At 47.6% G+C, this 25,925-nt stretch overlaps 1 protein-coding gene and 1 non-coding gene across 5 annotated transcripts in view; both read right to left on the minus strand.

Moving 5' to 3' along the window:
• Ppard (peroxisome proliferator activated receptor delta) overlaps positions 1 to 25,925 on the minus strand; it is a 72,842-nt gene that overhangs the window by 22,818 nt on the left and 24,099 nt on the right. The window contains exon 1 of one of the 4 annotated variants that reach the window (XM_058585581.1): positions 1,655 to 1,676. The exons of the other annotated variants lie outside the window; for them this stretch is intronic. The gene's annotated coding sequence lies outside the window, so the exon portion shown is untranslated. Of the gene's footprint in view, positions 1 to 1,654; positions 1,677 to 25,925 lie in introns of those variants that run through there. 4 annotated transcript variants of the gene reach the window in all.
• Positions 8,134 to 8,206, minus strand: Trnaa-agc (transfer RNA alanine (anticodon AGC)). The gene has a single exon. It is a non-coding gene; the product is annotated as a tRNA-Ala (tRNA).

Here is a 25,925-nt window from a genome sequence, read left to right on the forward strand (position 1 = left end):
AAAAGTCATAGACTTTTATATAGCCCTGCCTTCCTTCTACGCTGAGGTCGGCCATCTACCTGTGGCCAAGGCTGCCCCCCACCCCTGGCTGTGCTCAGCTCACACAGCCAGGAGCAACTCTGCCCAGGCCCTCTCCTGACCCACTGGGCCAGGCCACAGCCTGGATCCCTGCCCACCACTGCCCTGGGAGGAACCCTGCTCTCCTTTCCTCTCCTCAGCCCTGTCACTAAAAATAGCACAGCCGGGCACTAGGTTTAACCCCACTTGGTTGAAGACACTGATTTGCGCTGTTGCTCCCGCTGCTGTCAGTCTCCCCTCTCCACAGGCCAGGGCCATAGCCCTCTGATCAGGAGCCTCAGAGCCTCAGACAAGATAAGGGCCCTGCAGCCATTAGGAGGGGCGCATAAAGTAGTTGAGTACCCCCCTCAAACAGTGGAGTCGCTAGCCAAAGAATTTTTGTGGATAAATCCCAGGAAGCTCCATATCTGGGGTGCCTGCACGTGTACACACAAAGCCAGTCCTACTGCTCCCATCCCAGCTCCCACTGTCTTGCCCCATGAAGAGAGACAGTCCTTTGGGAGCCTAGGTGCAGGGGAGGTACAGTTCCATCCACTTCCCATTGGGCAGGTCAATTTTGTGGGCAGTAGTAGTTAGGAGCCTAATGCAAATGGCTGCTAGCTCCAGAGAGGCCTGGAATGGGGTCAGAGTGACCAAGCCCCCTGGACTACTAATCCTTCCCACCAAGACCCACTGTCCTGGGCCCCACTCTCTACCAGGGGCAGGGCTCCTTTCCAGGGCAAGCCGATGGCTGGGTAATTCTCAAGTGCTCTTTGTGTTCCTCCAGGGCTTCTGTGCTGCCTGCAGGCAGGCTGTGCGCTTGGTGGGAACACTTCTGCCCTGCCCTGGGGATGAGTGGGGGCCAGGACTCCTCCACCAGCCCCCTCTGCTGTGTGAGGCAGCCTGATGGGCCTTCTCCCTGCACTAGAGCCTAAGCCCGCTGCTGCCATCACCCAGGGGAACTGGCTTCCATTCTCTGGGGCTTACTGTGGCCAGGCTCTGCATATGCTAACACTTCTAACTTGTACAACCCTAAGAAGTTGGGTACTATTATCATCTCCATTTATCTGATGAGGAAACTGTAGTATGAAGAGGGAAAGTAACTGGCTCAAGGTCTGTCACGGTGCCTGCAAGTGGGTGTTCAACATCCACTTAACTGAATGAATAAATACACTAAAACCAAATCTGAGCCACACCATTTTCAGGTGTAGCATTTGCCAGGTTACCTATTCTCTGCTACTACTATACTATCACTGAGATGAATCACTCCACAGAAGTTAATTCTATCAGAATCTGTGTCAGGCTTGGGGTCAAACCCTGGCTCTGTCCCTTTCTCTCTGTAACTCGGGGAACATGCTAACTTCTAGGAGGTTCTCAGCCCTCAAGTTGAGATCCTAGCACCCAAACCAAAGATGGTGTGTGGAAATAAGCATGCAGTAACTGCTTAACAGTGCGAGGTATGCAGTAGATGCCGACTAGAGATCCTGGCTGCTGCTATCCTCATCAGCACTGCTCAGACGCTATGCCAGATCTAGCCAGCCCACTGGAACCCCAGGGGACCTTGCCAGACAGAGAATTCCCCAGGTCCCTGTCTTACCACTAGCCAGAGAAGTGGAAACTTCGAGGGAGCTCCCTGGGCACGAGTTTCTTCATTCAGAGAGAAGGGCCCAGACCGTCCTCTACTTCTTGCCCCTGGTGCAGCTGACCCAGTTGCTACTTCCTCCTCGCTTCTATGCAGGTGGGGTCAGCAGTGTCTAGGGAAAGGGCAGAGGCTGCCCCAGGCCCCTGGCAGCAGGGAGGGAGGCTCTGGGAAAATGGGTCTAGTTGATTCTCTCCTAACCTTTCCTATCAATTAGTAATCTAGGTGCTGACCTAGGGCCCGGTTTTCCAGGCCAGCAACTCTACAGTGCTCTCTGCTTCCCATTTGCCAATCTAGGTCACCCCACTCCTCTCAGGGCACACAAGAGCAGGCTGGATTCACTCAGGCAGGTCGCCTGAGGCCAAACCCCCAGGAATGGCGTGGGGTCTGTTTCTTTTTTTCTTTTCTAAGATAAATATGATTTTTAGTGTCCATTCACTATACCCAATGATGGGATTCACTGTGGTCTACCTGCGCATGCATAAACACATAATTGGGCTAGTTTTGTTCGGAGCATAGCCGCGAGGCTCCCTGACATGCTAACACCCTCCAGTTGCCTCAAGAGTTAGCCCCTAAGGGTGTGAAGAGGACCTGAACTAAAATAAAAGGAATATCATCCTTGAGGAGCCAGAGAAGGTTCTGGGAAAGGGAACAGAGAGGAAAGGGTGCTCTTGCCTGAGAGGAGAAGAGCCAGGACAGAAAGAAGCCTGGAGTCGTCCACAGAAGGGGGAGGGAGGCGCCGGCTCTGGGTGGCGACCTCTGCCAGGAGGCTGATTGCTGCCCACCTCCAAATACCGCCACTAAGACCGAGGAGACACTGAACTCTCCACGTTCACCAACAGAGGGGCTGGGTGGCATGAAAATGCACAGATGCGCAGAGGAACAAAACCGGAAGGACGTGGCCCCGGTGTTAACGTGCTTCTCTCTGAGCAGTGCGGCTGCCCAGGACCCTTATTTTCTTGATGGTAATGTTTCCCTGTGTTCTCCAAATTCTTTACAGAGGGACTGGGGTACTTTCATGCTTGAGGAGAGAGGGAAAAACATTTAAGTGTTTTGAGTGGAAAAAAAAAAAAAAAAGATTCTGAGACACTGCTGAGGTATAGGAAAGGCCTGCCCAGGTTCCGGAAGGACCCAGATCTCTCCTGCTGAAACTGTAAGGCAGAGAGGGCTCCACACTACTCAGAGCACTTCCAAAGTCAGGGTGGTTCTGCGGGCAGGCAAAGGGACATGCTGGGGGACTCTGCAGTGCCCTTCTCACCTAGGAACTATGGCTGCTGACACCCTCACTACTCCTCCACCCTCCTGGTCCCTGACAGCTGCTTTCATTCACTACTTCAACAAATATTTGCTAAGTATCTACCATCATGTGCCAGGCCACGCTAAAAAGGCAAGGAACTGACACAAACATCTGTGACCAATGGCCAGGGCTTATAAGGACAAGTACTGACTACTGTGGGGCACACTCAGAACACATTGGTCTGGGGTGATTGGCCAGGGGGGATTTTTCCTGAGGACTAGGCCTCAGGACAGGCAAGCTAAGTAGGGTTTCCTGGAGGTGGGAAGCAGATGTGAGGGAACAGAGCAGGAGGAGGAAGATAGGGTCCCTGGGGAGAGAAGGGCCGTGTAGCTGGTCCAGCTAAGGCTGGGTTCCCTGAGTGCAGAAGGGCACCGTAAGCATGTGGGTGTTTTCCCTGGTGCAGCAGAAAGCCTAGCAGGTTCTGAAAGGATCTGCAGGATCAGGGCTGTATTTAAAAAAATAACAACAACAAATCGAAAAACGCCTCCCCCAAACACCTCCCGCTGCTATAGAGGACAGATGGGAGATGATCTCAGCTGGATTCTGAGAATGGGCAACAGCAAACTCAGCAGGCGGAGTGGGCAGGAAAGGGAGCCCTGCCAGTCTGGGAAGCACCAGGCTGAGAAGCACAGGGCTGGGACTCAGAGCCCAGAGCTTTTCTGCTGTCCCACTTGTGTCCTCCTGAGCAAAATGCCACACAGAGTTAAATATCTCTAAGGCCCTTCCAGCTCTGCCTGGCTCTGCAGAGCTGTTCTGGCCTCAGTGATTCCTGGCCATGACACACACATGCCACTGGGAAGCAGATGCAGCACACTGCATGAGCCCGGCTGACAAGAAAAGCCACATGCCTGGACCTGCCCACTCCACAGCCCCCAAACCCTCACACTGCTCTAGTCACCAGCACCCACCTGGGTCAGCGGCCCTGCTCTAGGTCTCTGTGGTTTCAGGGCCTGGAGCAGACACTACTGCTCACACTCGTTCCTTCTCACACAAGTAGGGCCTTTATGTTCCCAGAGTGCCTTCTCATTCATGCCATTTAGGTGACTCAGGCAGCAGAGCAGGCAGGACTAACATGTTAAACACCAGCAGTGGAGTATTGCGTTGTTTTTTTTTTTAATAGTGAATTTATTTTATTTATTTATATTTAATGGGGTGCTGAGGATCGAACCCAGTGCCTCATTCGTGCGAGGTAAGGTTCTACCCCTGAGCCGAGGCCAGCCCTGGAGTATTTTGTTCTAGCACTGCAGTCGCCTCTGGGGAAGCTCTGCCTCCTGCTGGGCTGATGAACACCCTGGGTGAGGGGTTCAGGCTAATGTCAGGACAAGGGCAGTGTCAGAACATGGCCAGGCCTACTGAGGGGGCATGATATCGACCTGCCCAGGAGAAATGGGACTCACTAGTACAGCAGGGAGCAGGAGCGGGGTGACTTCTGAACCCCAGGGAGAGAAGAGACAATGAAAGAAGCGCACAGTTAAAAAGTGACTGGGCTGGGCTTGTGGCTCAGCGGTAGAGCACTCACCTAGCAGGTGCGAGACACTGGGTTCAAATCTCAGCACCATATAAAAATAAATAAATAAAGATCTTGTGTCCATCTACAACTAAGAAAATATTTAAAAAAAAAAAAAAAAAGTGACTGGTCAACTCTGTCCAGGAGAAACTGTGGCTGCAAATTCAAGCTTTACCTAAAAATGTTCATGTCTCTTTCTCTCTCTTTGTTTTGAGGTGCTAGAGCTGGAACTCAGGGCCTCACACATGCCAGGCAAGCATTCTATCACTGAGCTACAACCCCAGCCTAGTTCATGTCCTTTTACTCTCTGATTCTTCTTGTAGGAAAACACAGAAGTATTTATTGCTGTGTTGTTTATAATACTGAAAAATTAGAAAAGATTCAATGCACAGTAATAGAGGGGTGGTTTAGAAACTGGGCATATCCAGAAAATGGAATATTATCCAGCCATTAAACTTATGTTTTCTTAGAATATTTAATAACTTGTTAATAAAGAACAGCAGAATACAGCTAGGTGTGGTGGCACAAGCCTGTAATCCCAGTTACTCAGGAGGCTGAGGCAGGAGGATTACAAATTTGAGGCTAGCGTGGGCAAATGAGATCCTGTCTCAAAATAAAAATTAGAAAAGGGGCTGGGGATGTAGCCAAGTAGTGATAGAGTGAACCTAGGTTCCATTCTCAGTACCAAACAAACAAAACCCCAAAACAATATAAAACCACATAAAGCACATGATGTCCATAAAAAGAAGTACAGAGGAATAGAAGGAAGTTCCCCTACACGAACAGGGTGGTAGGTGATTTACTGGCTTTTTATGTTGCTGTACTTTGGAACCTCTCTGTAACGAGCAGGTATTATCTTCACCTCACCTGACCAATAGCAGCATGTGACCCGGTGCTCAGCCCCTCCTCTGCACCTTTTCTTCCCTGGGTTCCCACGCTTTCCTTCACCCTCACAGGCTCCTTGTCAACCTCCTCAGCTGCTGCTTCCTGGTTTCTGAAGGTCTCTGTTCTCCACCTCTGCTCCTCCTTTCTTCACAATCATAGCTTTCAATACCTTCTGTATGCTGATGGCTCCTAAATTTATTTCTCTAGCTCTAGCTTCTCTGACATCTCCACATGGATGTCCAAAGATATCACAAACTCATCCACCCCAAACTGACCCTGTGGGCCTTCCTCCTAGTCTTTCCCATGGTAGTACCTGTAGTTCAGCTACTCTGGAGGCTAATGCAGAAGGCTGGCTTGAGCCTTGGAATTTGAGGCCAGAATGGGCATTAGAGTGAGACCCCATCTCAAATAAAACGAGAATAACAACAAACAAACATCCCCAAATCCTCCAACCTTCCAGCTGGTAAGGCCAAAATGATAGAATTAGCAAATCCTGTTGGCTCTGCTTTTAATCAGGACTCAGAATCCATCATCCTCCTCACCTTCACTGCCTCGGCCCTCATCTGAGCCCGCATCGTCTCTGGCCTTAGTACAGCAGCCTCCTACTGATTGATTCTCTACTTCCCTTTCCACCCACTTGCCATGTAGCAGTCAGAATGAGCCTATCTGTCCAGGGAAATCTGTCCCTTCTAGGGTCAAATCCCTCCATGGGGTTTCCACAGGCCAATAAGGCCTTCTGGGCTGAGCACAGTGGCCATATTCTGCCATGGGGCCCTGCAGCTGATGCTGCCCCTGAGTTCTTTGCAAGTCGTCTATCTCTACAGATCACTGCCCCACCTTCAGGTAGTTCCCCAAATGTCACCATTTCAGTGAGACCTGCCCTCACCATCCTATCCAAAACTAGCCCAACCTAGAGTACTCGCACCCTCCATCCCTGCCTCGACGGTCTCCACAGCTCCTACACCACCTGGCGCAGAGCACACATATTTACTCAATTGCTTGGTGCTTGGTCTCTTCCCCCCAAAATATAAGACCTGCAGGGCAGAGATTTTCATCTATTAGGTTCACATTAACCCTCAAGTCTTAGTGGACTGGCTCTCAGAAAGTAAATGTCAGTGATTGTTCGCTGAATAAATGAACACCATTATATAATTGAAAAAAAAAAGATGTCTGTTTACTACAGAATGAAGCAGGTCTGTAGAGATCAATCCTCCACCAGCCTCAGTTTCCAGGGGCATGTGACCCTGCTCTCTAGACCATTCCAGACTCCCCCCCGCTTGGGGTGGGGTGGGGCTAGGGATTGAACCCAGAGGTGTTTTACCACTGAGGTACATCCTCAGCCCTTTAAATTTTTTAAAATTTGTTTTAATTAGCTATACATGACAGTTGAATGCACTTTGATACTTCATATGTAATGAAGTATAATTTCTCATTCTGTTGTACATGATGTAGAATCACACCGGCCCGGCCCTTTTATTTTTTTTATTTTGAGACAGAATCTTCCCACGTTGCCCAGGCTGGCCTCAAATTTGCGATCCTCCTGCCTAAATCTCTTGATTCACTGAGATTCCAGGTGTGTGCCACCGTGCCAGACTATATCATTCCAGACTCTTCAAAGGAGGAGTTCTGAGGGTCATGGCACACTGGTAGAAATGCTGTGGAGGGGAAAACACGGAGCCCAGAAACCGCTGGTTGAAGTGGCCTAGCTGGGTCTGGCCAGTTCTTCTGGCAATAAACAGGAGAACTTAGGGGAAGTGGGGATTTCATTTTTTTTTATGGGGAAGCAGTGCTGGTTCTGCTATCCCTCCTTTGGCTCTAAAATCCTCTCACTGAGCAGACTCCAAAGTACGACTCATGGAGGGAGGCCTGGGAGACTCAATCCTGAGCACAGACTTAGGATCCAGTAAGGAGGTGGTGCCAAATCCTCAGGTGCCTTTAAAGCTTTACTCTTCAGAGAGGAAGGTAATACCTGCAAATACCCAGAGGAAAGAACACAATGAGGGAGGAAGGAGTGAGCCGAGGCCTGAGCAGCTAGAAACTGCTTCTACTGCAGGCCTCAGAGGAGGTTCAAGGTCAAGTGGAGTTGGGTCATACAGTTTAATCTTAGAAGTAAAATAACCTCGTCATACAAAATACTTAAGAGTTCAGAGAAGAAAATGAAACCAAGGAGTGGCAGATTTCTAAAAAATAAAGACTGAGGTGAGGGTGATCTAGGTGGGAGAAACGCAGAACCCAGGCCAAGGAGAGAGAGGCAGAGAAGAAACATGGAGACCAGGTGGCAGGGAACAGAAAAGCTACAGAAGCAGGTCACAGACAAAATCCAAACGGAAACCTTTCTACAGCTTCCATTATGTGGAGCCTAACCACCCTCTGCTTGAAACAAACAGCACAAGCCAGGCCTACGCTGCCCTCTTCACTCAGTGACGCACTCAATCTCACAAGTAGACTGAGACATGCTAAATAAAAATCATAGGAAGCTGTTGTTTTGGACTAGGCTCCTGCACTGGGCCCCAATAGACCAAATGTCGATGTAGGCACTCATGCTAAAGCTCCGCGGCATCACACCAAAACCAAGCTTTCATCCGAATCAGAGGTAGTGACTGTCAGATTCCCCAAATGGCTCGTTTCAACTGGCATGATCACGAAACTCCCTCTGCTTTAATTTTTACAAAAATACAATGTGAAGTAACCTGATTTAACCCGTTCTTATTCTTTTTCTTTACACAATATCTTTATTTGTTTATTTTTATGTGGTGCTGAGGATCGAACTCAGGGCCTCACACGTGCTAGGCGAGCGCTCTACCACTGAGCCACAGCCCCAGCCCAACCTGTTACTTTTCTACTGCTCTGTCTCCCTGTCCTGCCTTATAAGAAAAGTAACTTTGAAATGACCAATTTACTTTTTGTTCTTCGTTTCTTTTTGCTTCAGCCTTTCCATCTATAAAACTAACCCCTTCCATGGAAACATTCCTTCTATTTTGTGGAAGACAGTGTTGCCTGATTCTAGACTCAACTGACATCTTTAAATTGTACTTTTGTAGCAGCACAATTCACAATAGCTAGAATGTGGAACCAACCTAGATGCCCTTCAATAGATGAATGGATTTAAAAAAATGTGGCATTTATACACAATGGAATATTACTCAGCACTAAAAAATAATAAGATCATGGCATTTGCAAGCAAACGGATGGCATTAGAGCAGATTATGCTAAGTGAAGTTAGCCAATCCCTAAAAAACAAATGCCGAATGTCTTCTCTGATATAAGGGGGGTGACTCAAAATGGGATAGGGAGGAAGAGCATGAGAAGAAGACTACCACTAAATAGGGAAGAGAGGTAGGAGGGAAAAAGAGGGAGAAGGGGAGTTGCACGGAAGATGGAAGGAGAACCTCATTGTTATACAGAATACATGTATGATGTTGTGATGAGAAAAAGAAAAAAAAGTGTGTCACATTAGATTGGATAGAGAGAAAGGATGGGAGAGGAGGGGAGGAGTAGGGGGGATAGGAAGGGCAGCAGAATAGAATAGACAATATGATTGATGTATGTACATTCCATGTATGTATTATATGTCAAAATACATTCTGCTGTCATGTATGACTAAAAAAAAAATAAAATAAATCGTATAGTTAAAAAAAAATTGTGCTTTTGTCAGGCTGGTATCATCATCACCCCCATTTACAGTTTGAGAAACCCAGAGTGAGAGAATCCCAACACCACAGGGGCCAGAGGTCAGTGTCAAGAGCCAGTCTGCCCCACTACATGCCTTTCACTTCCAGTCCTGAACTTGAATGCTAAGAAATTCTTTTATACCCTGACTAACTGGACCCTCTCTCAACTAACTGCCATTCTTGGCCCTTTCTGCCTGGCCTCTGGTCACCAAGTCTTGTATTTGAGCTGATTTAAAAGCAAACCAAGTCTTCCTCCCCAAAGCCATCCTCTCCAGGGGAAACCTCATAGCCACAGTATTTGTCCTGGGAGTTCCTAGGTTCCTTCTCTTGCTTATGTAGCATACCCTCCCACTGTGGCTCCTAAAATTCTCAATAATCAAAGTAAACTTCATGTGCTGAAATGCATGTCCAATAGTGGTCCACAGCGGTCACTGATGGAGCATCAAATCAGGCTTCCCTGCCATGTGCCTATGGAAATGGAAGATACTGTTTGTCTCCACTCCTTTTTTTTTTTTTTAAATACTTATTTATTTATTTATAGTTTCCAGCGGACACAACATCTTTGTTTGTATGTGGTGTTGAGGATCGAACCCGGGCCGCACGCATGCCAGGCGAGCACGCTACCGCTTGAGCCACATCCCCAGCCTGTCTCCACTCCTTTTAAACGGCACCCTGTTGCCTCTGGCCTATAGTTAGAGCCCTGTGAGGTTTTCAGTTTTGGTGCTGAACCCAGGGCCTCATGCATGCTAGCCCTGTGCTCCACTATGGGGCTACACCTCAGGCCCCCTCTGAGTGGTTTCTAAGCCTATTCTGTGCTCCAAACCACAAACAATCCTCACCTGCCACCATCTACAAATCTGAGCAGCATGTTTTCTGACTTTTCTCCTAAGTCTATGAGGTGCCTTCCTGAAGGTACTATTAACCTTTGACTTAGGCACTTCAATGAATCTGAAATCCAATGCCCAAATTACTCTCCATCCAGAGGTGAGAAGACAGTGGAATACAGAGGAGGGAAGCATTAGTGATGGATTATATGACAAGTGCACCCCCAGCTCTGTCTACCACACTGTGTACCACTGGGCAAACATCTAACCTCTCTGTTTAGTTTTTCCATCTGTTAAGACAGGACTAATTATCACCTGCCTCTCTTAATGAAGGCTTGGATGAGATACTGGATGTGAAAGACATCTATCTGTCTTACACAATCTACATAACAGAATTTACCTCTCAAGGGTAACATTTCATTTATTCATTCATTCACAGTTCATGTGTTCGTTGGTTTATTCATTCATTCATTGATACTGGGGATTCATTCATTCTGTCATTGGTACTGGGAATTGAACTCAGGGATGGTTTACCACTGAGTCACATCCCTTTTTATTTTGAGACAGGGTCTTGGTAAGTTGCTTAATGCCTTGCTAACTTGCTGAGGCTGGCCTTGAATTTGCAATCCTCCTGCCTCAGCCTCCTAAGCTGCTGGTATTAAAGGCATGAGCCACATGACTGGCCTCAGGGGCAATATTTTTTTATTATTTTACTGTTTGTCCGATTTTTAAAAATTTTTCTATAATAAACACATGCTATGGTTATTAAACAAATTTTTTTTAAAAAAGCTTTAAAAGCATGATAAAAATGATTTTAGAGACCAGTAGGGTGAAGCAGAAAAAGCTGAAGAAGTCATTATCAAGAAGTTACATTCTGGGGCCGGGGTTGTGGCTCAGTGGTAGAGCGCTTGCTTAGCATGTGTGAGGCACTGGGTTCTATCCCAGGAACCACATAAAAATAAACAAATAAAATAAAGGTACTGTGTCCATGTACAACTAAAAAAATAAACATAAAAAAAAAGATGTAACATTCTGGCTCATCCACATCATGGAATTCTCTGCAGACCCCTGCAACAGCGGGTGACAGAGACGTGGGACCATGGCAGGATGGCCATGACAGTCAGAAGACAGCCAGTCTTATACAATCTACATAACAGAATTTACCTCTCAAGGGTAACATTTCATTTATTCATTCATTCACAGTTGGATTATGCATCGCCACAGTGAATTTTGTTTAAAACAACACAGAGTTACAGACATTTGCCCAACAACATGAACAGCTGTGAAGGGAAAACAGCCTGAGAACAGGAGAAGGAGGGGACAGTAGAAATGAATTCCCATTACCTTCATATATGTCTGTATTTGAGCTGATTTTAAAGCAAACATCAGTGCCTTTTATAATAAGCCGAGTACAAGAGCCTAGGGTGGACTTTTGTGAAATTCCTTGCTTTTCCCTTAACAAGAGTATTTTGGGGTTGGGGGTGTGGCTAAGTGGCAGAGTGCTTGCCTAGCATGAGGGAGGCCCTGGGTTTGATCCCTGGCACTGCAAAAAGCAGGAGGGAACAAAAGCTTTGGGATTTCTCGAGTGAAAGCAGCCTAGGAACTAAGACCAAATAGTGACACCATGTGAAAAAGCAAAGCTATCCTGGTGCTGAGTCTCAAGAACATTTTAAGTTTTGGTCTCTGTCTCGCTTCCCCTTCCAAGTGCACACCTACCTGGATGCTTTCTAAGGTCCCAAATAAAGGATACTTTCAAAATATCTAAAAAGTGAAAGAGCAATACAAGTGTGTCAAAAATAAGAGGATGCGAACCTCGGAGAGCCCAGAAAAGGATTTTTAAACATCAAAGCATCCTAGTGAGCCAGAAGAGGGGCCCATGTCCTCACCTCCCAGGTCACCTAACATGACAGCAGCCTCTGGAATTTTCACCTACATGACAGCCTGTAAGAGCTGTTGGTGAGAAAGCTGGTCAAAATGGCAATCTCACTGCTCAGGACCCAGAGCCGGAGGAGGGGCGTGCAGAATAGAGAAATGCCAGAACTAGGGTGACGTAATAGTAATGACACTTAGGCAATGCATTCAGAGAGCGGAAGCCCTCGCCTGTCAGGTCTTGTCAGGCTCCCAGCACCACTGGCAGCAGGAAGAAGGCGCTCCCTGGAAGAGCCAAGCAAAGTGCCACCACTGTCCACCCGGCTCGCACTGTGGGCCTGCGGAGCTGGTGGGGGCTGTTTTCCTCCAAGCTTCCCTCCTCGAGCCCCTGCATCCCTATCTACCTGGCTGCCAGAACCCTGGAGGTCTCCCATGATGTAGAACTGTCCAGAGCTCTTCCTAGGCTCACAGGGCAGGGCCTGCTCCTTGCCAGGCCACTCTGGCCCCGACTCGGAACTCTACCCCTTCCCTGCAGGCCTTTGAAGAGGGGCAGTGCAGGAGGAGCAGCCGGAACCTGGCAGGAAAAACTCTCCTGATGGCTCAGTGCAGTGGGCCACCAGCCCTCCTTTCTGGCTGTCTCCAGAATCTCCACCCAAATCCTGGGGTGTCCAGAGCCACCAGGCATTATCTCCCCACCACAGTCTCTGCACACCTTTCCCATGCTAATGTTTCCTGTTTTCCTCAGGAACCCAGGATGGCAGAGGTGGTGCCTTTCTTCATCTATCTGGACACCCTTTGGATTCACAGGCAAATTTGGGGATCCCAGGCACTGACCCTAACATGGGCCAGGGACAAGTACTGTAGCTGACACTCTTCTGTCTGGGCAGCTGGAGGCTGGCAGGGTGCCTTCAGCACATCTTTGTAACAAAGCATGAAAACATCTCTCCCAGGGGTGGCTGGGAGTGCCCAACAACCGCCTACCAACCTGCCTGAGGTGCTGGGGCCTACCCACATGACAGCCTGCCACACGCAGAGGAACCTGGGCAGACGGGCATCTTCTCCTCCCACTCACCTAGCAGAGTCTACCAGGGGTGGTGCTCTCTGGTTCTAAGTACTAGTACCTAGTGCTCAGTGTTACCACAGTGCTGATGAGCCTCCTCAGAGGAGACAGCTGGCTTGAAGACAAGGGCAGGGTCTTGTCCACAAACAAAAATGGGTCTGAATCCTAGCTCCGTCATTCACTAGCTGAGTAGCTTTGGGCAAAGTTCTTCACTTCTCTGAGTGTCTGTTTCCTTATATGTACAATCTCACGCAACTCAAGAGAGCGGAAGTAACTCATCTATAGCTACGAGCTAAAAGAGTTGTAGAGCTTGGTCCCAAGCCCCAGGATACTGGCTCCCAGGGCCTGTCTGACCACACAGGATGTTTCTTAATTGCAGCTACAAATATCGCAGAATGGTAGTCTCTTTTTCAAAACAGTTTTCAGAGATTCCCAAATGCAGGGGAAAGTCCCTTCTGGAGCTCTCTGCCTTAAAACAAAAGTAGCCGTCACTGATCCCACTCCCCTGGTGATTGAATTCCACATCCTGTCTCCAGATACAAACCTCAGGTGGTACACAGCACCACGTGGGTTCCACCAAAAATGCCAGCCCAAACTTAATCACAAGGAAACCACCCCACAAATATGGAACATGAATAGTCTATGACACAATGTCAAGTAAATGTAGCAAACCTGTTAGCAACTGGCTAATCTCAGCAAAGAAGATACAGGTTCACTGTATCTCAAGACCTTTGAGAGTAACTTTTAAATATTTGTGGTATTATCCTTAAATCATCCACTTATTTTTACCTGGCATTCATTTTGTGTTAATGCTCTCCTCCTTTAACATTTTCTATTATCAAACATCTATATAAGAATGAGATAATTTTTACATGTATGCTCTTGTCACTATATGTCTCTAATAATAAACCATGTCCATTAATAAGAACCATTAAATATTACATATTTCTTTAACAGGAAAAACCTCTGAAACTACCACAAAAAGAATTTGGGTTATTAATGTCATTCTTATTTAAAAACTCAAAAGTATTATGAAATATGCAGAATAACTTATGCTCTTGGGAATTTCCAGGAATTTCTATTTTTTGTTCCTGAATCCTATAACTAATAACTGTTGGGAATTTGGAAGACCAGCCTTGACACTTTTCCAGTCTTACTAAGATATCCCACAGGGGCCTTCCACACACTTCCAGCCAGAGAGCCCCATTCAGATAAAACACATTGTGAGATGGATGAGCATGTTGCCCAGAACCCCCACGAGGGAGCGTGTCAAAAGGAGTAAGACACAGCCTGCTCTCAGAGAAGGTGAGTATGCAAACGCACGACTGTGTGACAGGGCCATGCAAGAGGTGGACCCAGCAGGGAAAGGTACCTGACACTCAGAAGCAGCAGGGATGATTTTGAACTAGTACTATGGCCCTTCTTTCGGCTGGGCCAGAGGTTGGGAAAGACACTCAGGGAAGGCCAAGGTGAGCCCCAGGAAGGCCACAGCACCGAACACCGCTGGGAATGGCAAGCTGTCCACTTTGGCTGAGGCATCTGTTTTCTGAAGGACAGATAAGGGGCCAGGGCACAGGTGACCTTGAATTCCTCGTTCCTAAGGCCTGTGGACTTAATTCTCAGGCTAGGGGGAAGGCAGAACCATAGGGGTGCTTTGGTTCTAAAACCTATAGAAATGGGGAAAGGCAGAGAGAGCCACTAGGAGGTTTCTGAAATAAGTGAGAGGAGGGGGGTCTGAAATCTCATCTCACCCTTCAAAACTGTGTACTGTTCACCTGACTTTCCAGCACGCCAGGCTATCTCTGGGCCCTGACATAGGTTTACACCTAGGAAAGCTTGTCCCCTTCTTAGCCTAACTTAGGCCTCCTCCTCCTTCAAATCTCAGCTTCTACATCACCTCCTTACATACACTTCCTGTAATATGCTCCTAAAGTCCCTGTATTTCCCCAATCATAGCTCTCTCCACACTTTTAAAGAATAGTTTGTTTTCATAATATATAATACTAGGATTCATTTTGATATAATTATCCAAGCATGGAATATAATTTGCTCCAATTCAGTCTCTGAGACTTCTCACTTTCCTCCCCTTTCTCCACACTTTCTTGCTATTGCATTTTACTTATTTATTTTGGGAATCTACTTATTTGCTTGTCTGCTTTATAATGGAGGTATAATGGACCTACGGTTAAGGGACGCAGCAGCATTAATCTTAAGCATATGTAGCTCCATGGAGTCTCACTTTATATGCTACCACAAAACGACTGCCCAAGTCAAGATGGCAAACACTTCCAGCACTCAGAAGGTTCCTGGAGTCTCTGCTCAGCCAATCTCCCCAGGAAGAGGCAACCACTCCTCTGCCTGCTGTCACCATCAGTCAGCTCTGCCTGTTGTTGGGCATCCAGTACCTCCTGGCAAGTCTGAGAGCCCGAGGAGGACTGGCACCGAGTGGTTCCCGCTGATTGACGACCAGAACTGGGGGGTGACAAAGAGGATGACGAATACCTGGGACAGCAAACCTCTGCCTCTGCCCATGCTGCTCTCCTGCCCACAAAGCTTGCCACTTTGCATCTGACTCATTCCTACCTTCCCCACTTTTAAAAAAGCTCTGGTTCAAGTCCCATCCCCTTTGGAAAGCTCTCCCTTCTCTCCCTAGGGCATAGCTCAGACCAGCCCTCCAGTCTGAGTCTCTCAACCATGTTTTAATCTTCAGTAAATAAGTCTCTTACTTCCTGAGGTTCACAGAGAGTCCTGAGCTGCAAAGATTCTCTTTGTTCAGCCTTCTCCCCAGGGCTGAAAGGACCCCAGAAAAGACCCTGAGGAGGTTCCATAAGCCACAGTGCACTTAACAAATCTAATGCAGCTTAATATCTGGCTGCACAAATGATTAAAAATTATGGTTAAACTATATATACCTCATATAGACAATAAAAAGATTTTAATAAAATGCAGTGGACCAGTACATACTGCTACGGAAAGATTCCCAGGAAATACTTCAGTAAAAAGAACTAGGTGTCAAAACAAATTTGTGCTCTCCACTGCTATAGGAGGAAGATAAAATGCTCATATACTTGAGGGTGTGTATGGAGAAACCAATCACCTTCAGCTTCAGCCCTAGGGAGTGGGGTTGAAGTCCTGGGAGAGTCCATAATTTTCTGATCTATGTGCTATTTTTATATTAATAAATACTTTAACATAAAAATAAGCTAGTATGAAGGGGTGAATTTGGACTACAACATAGTCCTCTCCAACGGCCTGGAGTTCATCCTGAGGGTAAATTGAGGGCAGTCGGTGGGCTCAGGCCTCAGAAGCCAGATAGACGCTGCAACAGGCCTAGAGGCAGATTTTTAGCACAAATCAAAGTGCAGAGATAACAGGGCTGTGAGCTCACCCAGCTCACTCCCTGGGGCCCTGGTGAGGAGCAACAACTGATGTAACTCTACCTCCTCTGGAAGCTAAAAGCCGGGAGTTTAGAGCCTAGGGCTAAAGGAGCAACAAAGGGTCCAGGCCTGCCTTGAGCCAGTGCTGCCTACCCTGTTTTGTGGCCCAAACTGACCTTCCCCAAGAAGAGGCCTGTTTTCCCCATCTCCCAACAAATATACAAACTCAAGATCAGAAGAAGCACCTAAGGGAGCTAGCAGAAGGGAAAAGGCCTACAGGGTGCTGCTAATCCTCCCAGTGTGGAGAGCTCCACAGAGCACAAAGATGGGCTTCCTGGGAACGGAAGCATCCCTGTGCTAGAGGAGTGGGAGAAAGACTGTAGCAACCTATCTGCAAGGTCACTTCTACATCTGAAGCCTCACTCTGGACCTTGAGTTGACCTTCAGGGTTCACCAACAAACTCCACTGTCAGGTCCACAATCAGGTGAACACTTGGCAGGGGTCTTGACCTTGAGATTAGACTCCTTGAAGATATCCCTTTATCCCCCCAGGATACGCCAAGATCTAAATAATTCAAGGTCCAAATGAACTCAGCACTGTTCCTCCAAATCCTAAGTATCTCCCTTAGTTTTCACTTGAATTACAACAACATCTCTAAAGAGCCTCTGCTTTTACTTTCTGCCCCTCCAGCAACTTCCCCACTTAGAACTCTTCAGAAATTCCCTGTTACTGTCAGAATGAAACCCAGCCTCCTGACAGGACAAGTCCTACTGTGACCAGGCTCTGCCTCTCTTGCTCCACACATAGGCCTTGGCCATGTCCTTCTGCAGGCTCCTCCTTCCCCCCCTGAGGAAGGCCTCCTTTAGGATGCGAGCCTTCCCTGCCCCTGTTGGAGGCTGTCTGGGTTCACTCCAGCCTCTCAGTCAGAACATGGGGCCAATCTCCCTCACCTGATATGCTGGTGAGAGGACACAACATGACAATGTGAAGGGCCTTAAAAAGTGTTAAGAACCAAATAAATACAAAGTATTAAATAACCCGTAAAACACAGCCCATGTGAGGAGGCCTTGCCAACTCCTCCTATCCACCAGTCTAAGAGGCCATGCTGCCTGTCCTGCCTCCACCCACTCTGCAGTGGCAATGGCAGCTCCTCCCTGCAGGCTTCTCAGGGTGCTCTGTGCTCTGCTTCTTGCTCTTCTTTGGCCCACTCTTGAAATGGTGATCGTCCCTCATCGCTCCCTGTCCACTGGGTCCCAAGCTTGGCTCCCTGCTCTCTGTGGATTTCAATCATAGCTGCACCCCCACCTGTGTGCTGACCTCTCTCCTGCTGACTACGACATACACACAGAGGCCTGGCGGGGCCTCGTGACATATCTGACTACAGTCAGTTATCTCCTGCCAGGCCACGGGCAGCCTGCCCCTCTGCTTTCCTGCCATCCACACCTGCTCCACCTCAGGTGTCCTTGCATAGTCAATGGGACACCAACTCCGGTCACACCTGCTGGAACTCCAAAGTCATCAGGTTCTCCTTCACTACTCACTTATCCAACCTCCATTTAAAGCAACGATAAAATAAAAAAATAGAAGCTACACTAATACCTGGAGACTAAATAATATGCTGTTTAATGACCAATGGATAGCAGAAGAAATCAAGGATTAAATAAAAAATTACTTAGAGGTAAATGAGAATAATGATATATCAAATCTCTGAGATACTATCAGGCAATTCTAAGAGGAAAGTTCATTGCATTGAGCTCATTCATTAAAAGGACAGAAAGTCACCAAATAAATAACCTAACATTACACCTCAAAGCTCTAGAAAAAGAACAAACCATCTTCCCTTTTCCTTGACTTTGCCAATGTCCCAGTTCAGGCCCTGCTTACCCTCCAGATGCTCCTCCATCTGGTCCAGCCCCCAACTCCCACCAGAGACATTCCTGAGCCCACACATGATCTGCCACATCCCTGCCCACAATCTCAGTTTTTAATGTGGCATCCAAGGCCTTCCACTCTGGCCCTAACATGTAAGTGCACTATCCCATAATACTAATGACATGTACTGAATGCTTTCCACAGGCCTTTTGTGTGTGAGAGATACTGTGGATCAAACCTAGGACCACCTCACACATCTCACACACGCTAGACAAGCAGTCTGCCGCTGAGCTCTGTCCCAGTCATTCCTTTGTTTTGAGACAAGACCTCATTGAGTCGTCCAGGCTGGTCTCAAACTCTTGGTCCTCCTGCCTCAGTCTCCCAAGAAGTTGGGAATAAAGCTCCACGGGCTCCACAATCCCTCTAACAACCCTGTGAGGGAGGAACTGCCAGGACTAAAACCCGACAGATGAGGAAACCAAGAACACAAGGGCAAACGCCCAGGTCACAGTCCACATTTCAAGGAGTGCCCTTTACCGTGAATGACCACCTCCAACCTCTCAGTTTTCCCTGCAACATTCTAAGTCCTTAAGTGGGTGATGCCAAGGGCCAAAATCACTACATGCCTCTTAAGAAATCTGTGCAACAGCTTCTCACTGCCTCTCTGACTTCCCAAAGGGAACAGACATATATCAAAATGTCAAAATGAAAAATAATGTGGGTTGCCCAAATTATTCCTAAAATTTCCTTTAAGTTTCAAGAAGCAATGGCAATGTTTAGTGGTCAATAAATGTTACAGTAAGTAGAAGTAATGTTTTTATGTATGTTAACACTTTGGCACACCAAGACTCCTGCTTAGTCTGTGTAGATAAACACTTAACTCATTTTACACCCCTGAGAGGGATTTCAGTGTTGTTAAAGTTTCATCATTTCATGATGCCAGACGCCTGGTGAGGAAGGCCCCTCCTGATGATGATTATGACCCTGTTCCTGGAGCCAAGTCTGCCACAGTGCATCCAGGAATAAGATGCTGTCCTGCTACTGGCCTCTGTCTTTCGGGCCTGGAACTTGGCTCTTCAAATGCGTGGCTCCCGTGCCAGAGGTTTCCACTCAGCCACCAACTGTTCCTACTTCCTCAGGTTCTAGGTGCAGGTGTTGGGGTCAGAATAGAGGGGTAAAACAAGTCCCAGTGACAACAATGACAAGAATAATGAAAGATAGAGAGAAGAAGACAGGGCACTAGGAACTGAGAGGGGGAAAAAAGGCCAGGGGTAAGCTGGCAGCCGCTCTGAGGCCTGAGGGTATGGACGTTCCTCCTGTCTTTCCTGTTCCACCTGCTTCCTCCACCTCCTCACTCAGTACTGTGCTTACTGACACGAACATGCTTTCCCTCTAGAGTGAGGGCACCTGACCGTTCCTAAGGACTAGAGGACAGTAGGTGCCAAGTTAATGCTGAATGAACGGTGCTGACTCTGCTTGTTGTTTATCCACTATCCACCATCCCCCTCTTGTTCTGTGTCAGAGTCCCAATTCTATTTCAGGTAGTGATGGGCCCAGCTAAAAGACTTCTTAGTCTCCTCTGCCATTATGGGAGGTCATTGAGGGGAAGTTGAAGCTGTTGGGGGAGACTTTCAGGAAAGGTCCTTCAGAGGGAGAGTGTACCCTTGGTGCCAGTCACCATGGTTATTTACAGAACACTCATTGCAGACTGAGCATCAAGTTCCAGGCACTCCATATGTATTCTTCCCAATCCTCACTCTCCTGGGATATTCTCATGCTTATTTTACAAATATGGTAACAGTGACTCTGAGATATTAAGTAGCTATCACTCAGTTACAGAAATTATAGAGGCAAAAGATTTTCTTGAGGTTTCCTTCAAAAAGAAACAAGCCAAGTGCAGTGGTACATGCTTGGAGAGAGGCTTGGGAGGCTGAGGCAGGAGAATCACAAAGTTCAAGGCCAGCTTCAGGAACTTAACGAGACCCTGTCTTGAAAATAAAAGGGACTGGGGATGTAGTTCAGTAATAGAATGTCTCTAGGTTCAATAATTCCTCTTCCTTTCTTCCTCTCTCCAAGTGCCTAGAATGTGGTATGACAGCTGAAGCTAAACTGTTGGGGGGCGCGAATCAAGTCAAGATGGCGCCTGGCAGTTTGCCAGGAGGAGTGGTTTGTGAGGCAACACCACCGAGCCATTAAGATGGTGGGGATTCCTTATTGGCTGATTGCTGTATCTGGATGATGCTAATTGAGTCAGGCTGTGTGTAATCAATTAGGTATATATACCGCTGTTGTTCCGTAATAAAGCAGTTCCCGCTTCAACCTTCAAGTTGCTTGTCACCTCCCGGTTATTTTGCCCAGCTGGACTGCGGCACCAAACCATTTTGGATCCTAAAAACAGCAGCCACATCCCAAGAATAGCAGAGCAGGGACTGGAAGAAGCCTAGGTTGCTTATGACCTAATGGAGCTTCCACAACTGCTGAGAAGGAAGGCACAGGACCTATTTAGCTATGCTGAGGGCTGAGGACCACAGACACTTAATTCAGCTGGTATCCGCCCCCATGGATACAGCTAAAACAACTTCGGATCTCAATTTGCTTCATTTTCCTCTGATCTTCAGAAACAAGTTCCAAGATCCACTCCCAGAGATCCTGACTCAGCAATGGTGTTGAGATATTCTCTCCTAGAAAAATGTAAAGTCAGACTTGAAAAGGCAAGGAAGCTATCTGAGAGCCACAGGACAAACCCTGATGCCTCAGAAGTAACACATGCAGGTGACTTGTCCTGGGAGACCTTGGAAATCAGAAGGTGACACTGTATGTAGTCTGCCATTACTTAGAGAAAAATAAGACCCTGCTCTCAAGGGATTCAGAATCTGCTAAGGACAGGACACATGCAGGACCCACAGAGTGATACTTACTTTAGAAACAGACCCCAAGAACAGAGGAGGCTGCTCAGGGGGGAGGGATGAGGAAAGAGGTCAAGGGAGACAGGCACCTCCAGGGAAGGAACAAGTCACAAAGGCAGAAGCCAGGGCCCACGGCCCGCTAGAGACAGCGACATGGGGGAACTGACGGGCATACAGCTGACCATGTGCCAGAGAAAGGAGTTACAAAATATATGTCATGAAAGGAGGTTCCAAATCAAATGGCTGGATTCTAAAATCTGAGGTTTTTTTTTTTTTTGGTCAGTACTGGGCATTGAACCCAGGGATGCTCCACCACTGAGCTATAGCCACAATCCTTTTTATTTTTCATTTTGAGACAGGGCCTCCCCAAATTGCCAAGGCTGGCCTTGAATTTGTGATCCCCTTGCCTCAGCCTCCCGAGTAGCTGGGACCACAGGCGTGTGCCATTGTGCCCAGCTAAAACCTGAGCTTTTAAGCATTACAGTACCTGGTATTCAAATAGCTGGTTTGTTGAAGTGTAATACTGAAGAGTCAAGCTAATGTGGGAGAGGAAGATGATCTGGATCATGCAGGGTTTCAATACCATGCTAAGGCTTTGGACTTGAACTTTGAGCAGGGCAGCAGACTGAATCAATGGGAAAAGCTCCCACTAGAGTCACATAGAAATACTGGTTAAAATAAAGCAAATGGTATCCTTAGCCATAATCCAAGCTTCAGAGAAAAATACCCCATGTGCTAGAAATGATAAGAGCTGAAACATAAGCAGCGAGGGAACTGACACCACCAGGACCCGTGCGCTTCTGCGTCATGTGTGCAGGACGGGGTGTGATGCCTGGCTGCGGCCGAGAGCCCCAGTATCAAGACGAGAGCCTCACAGGGCTGGCTCAGCGCAGGAGGGTGACGAGCTGGAGGAGTGTGAATTCACCCTGCCTGCAGGTGAAGGGGTCCAAACTGAGAAAAGAAGATGAAAACTGAGCCAGGACCACCAAAACAGTGATGGCCCCTGCTACGGTGGGGATGTGTTCCCCAAAGTCCATGTGTTAAAAGCCTGGTCCCCAGTCTGTGGTGCTCCTGGAGGTAGTGGAACCTTCAGGAGGTGAGACCTGGAAGGAATTAGGTCACTGGGGCTCCTACCCCTGAAGGGAGTACTGGGACCCTGGACTCTTCTTTTCTCTTTAATTCCCAGCATCTATAGGGCTTTGCTCTACCACGCACTCCCCACCACCATGTTCTGCCTCATCCAGGTCCAAAAGAAACGGGCCCAGCAACCATGAACTAGAACCTCCAAAATTGTGAGCCAAAATAAACTTTTCCTCCTTACAAGTTCATTATCTCATGTATTTTGTCACACTGGTGGAGAGCCGACTAACACGGCCCCACTACAAGCAAACAGACTGCTCCCAGGACCCTTTCCCAGCCCAAGATTCAAGACTCATTCAGGTCACAGATCCTTCCTGTAAATGAGCTTATTACCCACAATAACAAACTCTACCAGGAAACAGACCACCAAGGAATAAATATCATGCACAAAAAGAAAAGCAGCACCCTAAGAATTAGAAATAAAACTAACCTCAGACTATAAAATAAGAATATTTAAATAATTAAAGAGGTAAGCCAGGCAGGTGTGGTGGCACAGGCCTGAATTCCAGTTACTTGGGAGCTGAGTTGCTGGAGTCATAGGTGTGTGCTACCACTCTGGGAGAACCTCCCCCTCCCGCTACACACAAAAAAGGTAACCATACCCCAAGCCCCAGATCAGGACTAACCATGACCTTAGCATCAACAGTGTTCCTAAGTTGGCCTGGCTGGCCCATCTAAGCCCTACTCCTGCTGGGAGGTGGGAGAGCAGTGACAGACTCCAAGAGCAGCAGAGCCAGGGGCTTCTGGAGCCTCTCTGAGTCCCAGGAGCAGGATGGAACAGCTCTTTGGAAGCAGGAGACCCTGCATCTATGCAGCATAGGAGAAACAGACTCAGCAGCTGCAGAGGTCAGGAATCAGGCCCCAATGGTTGCTACTTGCCAGGTGACCATTCCCACTGGTGGAATTTCCAGGTTCAAACCAAGTCATCAGTTTCCCAGTGCCCAGGCTTGACCTCGGAGGACATGCAGCAGGGTGAAGGATCACACCACAAGAAAGGCCACACCAAGCTCCACGTGAGAAGCACCAAGAGCCACAGAGATCCAAGAATGGACCGCTACTCCATGCAGTTTAGGGACGGAATATGACGCTGTGAGAAAGGTGGTGTTCCTTCCCAGCATCCCCGTTACATGATACCTAGCACTGTAACCCCTGTGGCTGTGTGCCCGGTGTCAATGCCCTCTAGGCAGCGGAAGCTGCTATTTTATAATAATGACACCTAACTATTAAATGCTTACAAAAAGCCAGGCATGTGTTGGATGTTTTACACGCATTCTTTCATTTACCCACCCTCCACCCAGGAGAAAAGAATTTGGGGTAAGAAGTTTGGATGAGAATGGTCACAGCCATGGGAAGGGACAGGCACAGAGAAGGAGAGGGTGACAGAAGCAGAGAGAAGGCAGAAGCCTAAGAAATGTTCACACTCAGGCCGTGGAAAGGGGAAGAGGAACCAGGTCAGCAGAGGCATGTGAGAGGAAATGGAGGCCAAGGGAGAGCAGGGCCAATTAACTTCCCAGAGCTTACTCCCTTTCTTCTGCGTGTTTCCAGAGGCTAATAAAGTGCTAGGCACAAAGTAGCACCTGGTAACTGCTGAAGTAATAACACAATAATGAACAACTTTGTAAGAGAGACCAAACACAGGAGAGATTCTCAGGTGCAAAGAAAAGAAGTTCAAGGCATCTGGAATGCCCGTGACCTGGGCAAAGGTACAGGGGCAGCACCTTCTGAAAGGCCTGGGGGAGGCGGGGAGGCTACCACAAGGGGAGCACATAGGAAAACCTCGAGAGGTGAGTACAGGACGACCAGCCAGCTGCTAAGGGAGAAGGTAAGTCCCAGGGCCTTAACTGACCCACCACAGAGCACCTGCGACCGCTCTGTGGCACGCTGGAGCAGCCTTGGCCATCTGGCTTTTCCTGATTCCCAAGTGTACACTACACACATTTATCTAAAACACGCAGCGATGCCACACTCATGTGTGAGGAGGATGACTGCAGTGAAACCTCTCCGTGAGAGGCAGCCGCTGGGACCTGGGGTTCCTGTTCTGCACCCTCAGCGAGTCCTCTGCTATCTCTTCGTCATGGTGCGCAGCAGGCTTTCCCAGACAGGAAGTGTGTGGAGAGAAGCAGCACCAGCAGCCAGCGGGTGACTCAGAAGGCGTTCACAGCCCTGTGGGTGCCCACCACCTCTGAGCAGGCAGACGGCCGCCTGCACCAGACTTCCTGCTGGAGCATTCCTCACTTCTATTTCTGAAGGCACACAACTTCCAGAGTGACATCTCCCAGTGACTTCAAAAGGCATCAAAATCAGCAGCCAGAACCAACATCCTCTTACACAGTTTCTACCCACCCAACTCCACCCACCCCCAACACACCACGCACAACAGAAGCAGTGGCAAGAGAACTCTCTGAGGGACAGGAAATGATGCAATGTCACAGTGAGGACGCAGATTCCAGTGTCACCCAAGAGCCAGGATATTCACGGCCCACAAACAAGGACATACGCATCAATTCTTTAACTGGTAAACAGGTCAGACAGTGTTATAATCTAAAAGATCACAGGACTTACTGTGAATCAACCCAAATTCAAAGGGTTGAGGGTCAGGTACTCCAATACTGTGGTGAGAGGATAAATTAGTATAACTTTCTAGAATTGGGAAAAGCCTCCCATCTTGATTCATTCAAAACTACATGCACATATTTTAGAAATAATATCTACCAAATTCCAGGAATTAAGCTATGGGGGGATTATGTTAACCAGACACACCAGTGGCTGCTCTCAAAGAGCTTCTGTTCTGGACAGGGATTCAGACAACTCACCAGCAAATCAACATACAAGTGATCTCAGAGTGCAGGAGCTTTAAAAGTACAGTGCCCCCCACCGCCACCCCCCCCCCCCCCCCCCCCACCCCCCCGTACATCCTTGGAGATACACTCCAAGATGGTCTGCAGATACCTGAAACTGAATAGTACCACACTCTCGCTATGCTACACTTTCTTCCATACATACAAACCCAAAATAAAATTCTTATTTTTTAATTTTTTTGTAGTTGTAGATGAACAACATGCCTTTATTTTATTTGTTTATTTTTACGTGGTGCTGAGGATCGAACCCAGTGCCTTCCACATGCAAGGCAAGTGCTCTGCCACTGAGCTACAGCCCCAGCCCCCAAGATAAAATTTAATTTACAAATTGAAAACATAGAGAGATTAACAACAATAAGTAATAATAAAATGGAACAGCACAATAATGCAATAAAATATCTTTTATATCTGGAATTTTCCATTTGATATTTTCAAACCACAGAAAATGAAACTGCAGATAAGGAGGGCCCACTATAACAACAAAAGGTGAGAAAGGCCCTAACTCTGCATCAGCAGGACTGTGGAGTAAGATCAGACACCCACAGGAGACGGGATACTGCCCTACTGTTCAAGACATATTCTTAAAAAAATAAATAAAAATACATTCTTTTGTGTGTATGTAAAAGATATCACAATGAATTCCACTATTTTGTATAAGACAAAATGGATTCTTAAAAACTATATTCAAATTGCTAGTGATATAAATGCTTCAAGCAGATTTCAAAACAATATCACAATTACATTCGGTGAAAGAAGCCAGTCACAGCTGGGTGTGGTGGCGCATGCCTGTAATCCCAGTGCTTTGGGAGGTTGGGGCAGGAGGATCATAAGTTTGAGTCCAGCCTTAGCAACTTAATGAGACCTTGTCTCAAAATAAAAAATAAAAAGCCTGGGGATGTCATTCAGTGGTAAAACACCCCTGGGATCAATCCCCAGTACCCTCCCACAAAAAAGGTGGAAGA

This window comes from Marmota monax, unplaced genomic scaffold (genome assembly GCF_021218885.2).
Source record: "Marmota monax isolate L192 unplaced genomic scaffold, Marmota_monax_Labrador192_F-V1.1 WCK01_AAM20220418_F8-fsc00211, whole genome shotgun sequence".
Taxonomy (NCBI): Eukaryota; Metazoa; Chordata; class Mammalia; order Rodentia; family Sciuridae; genus Marmota; species Marmota monax.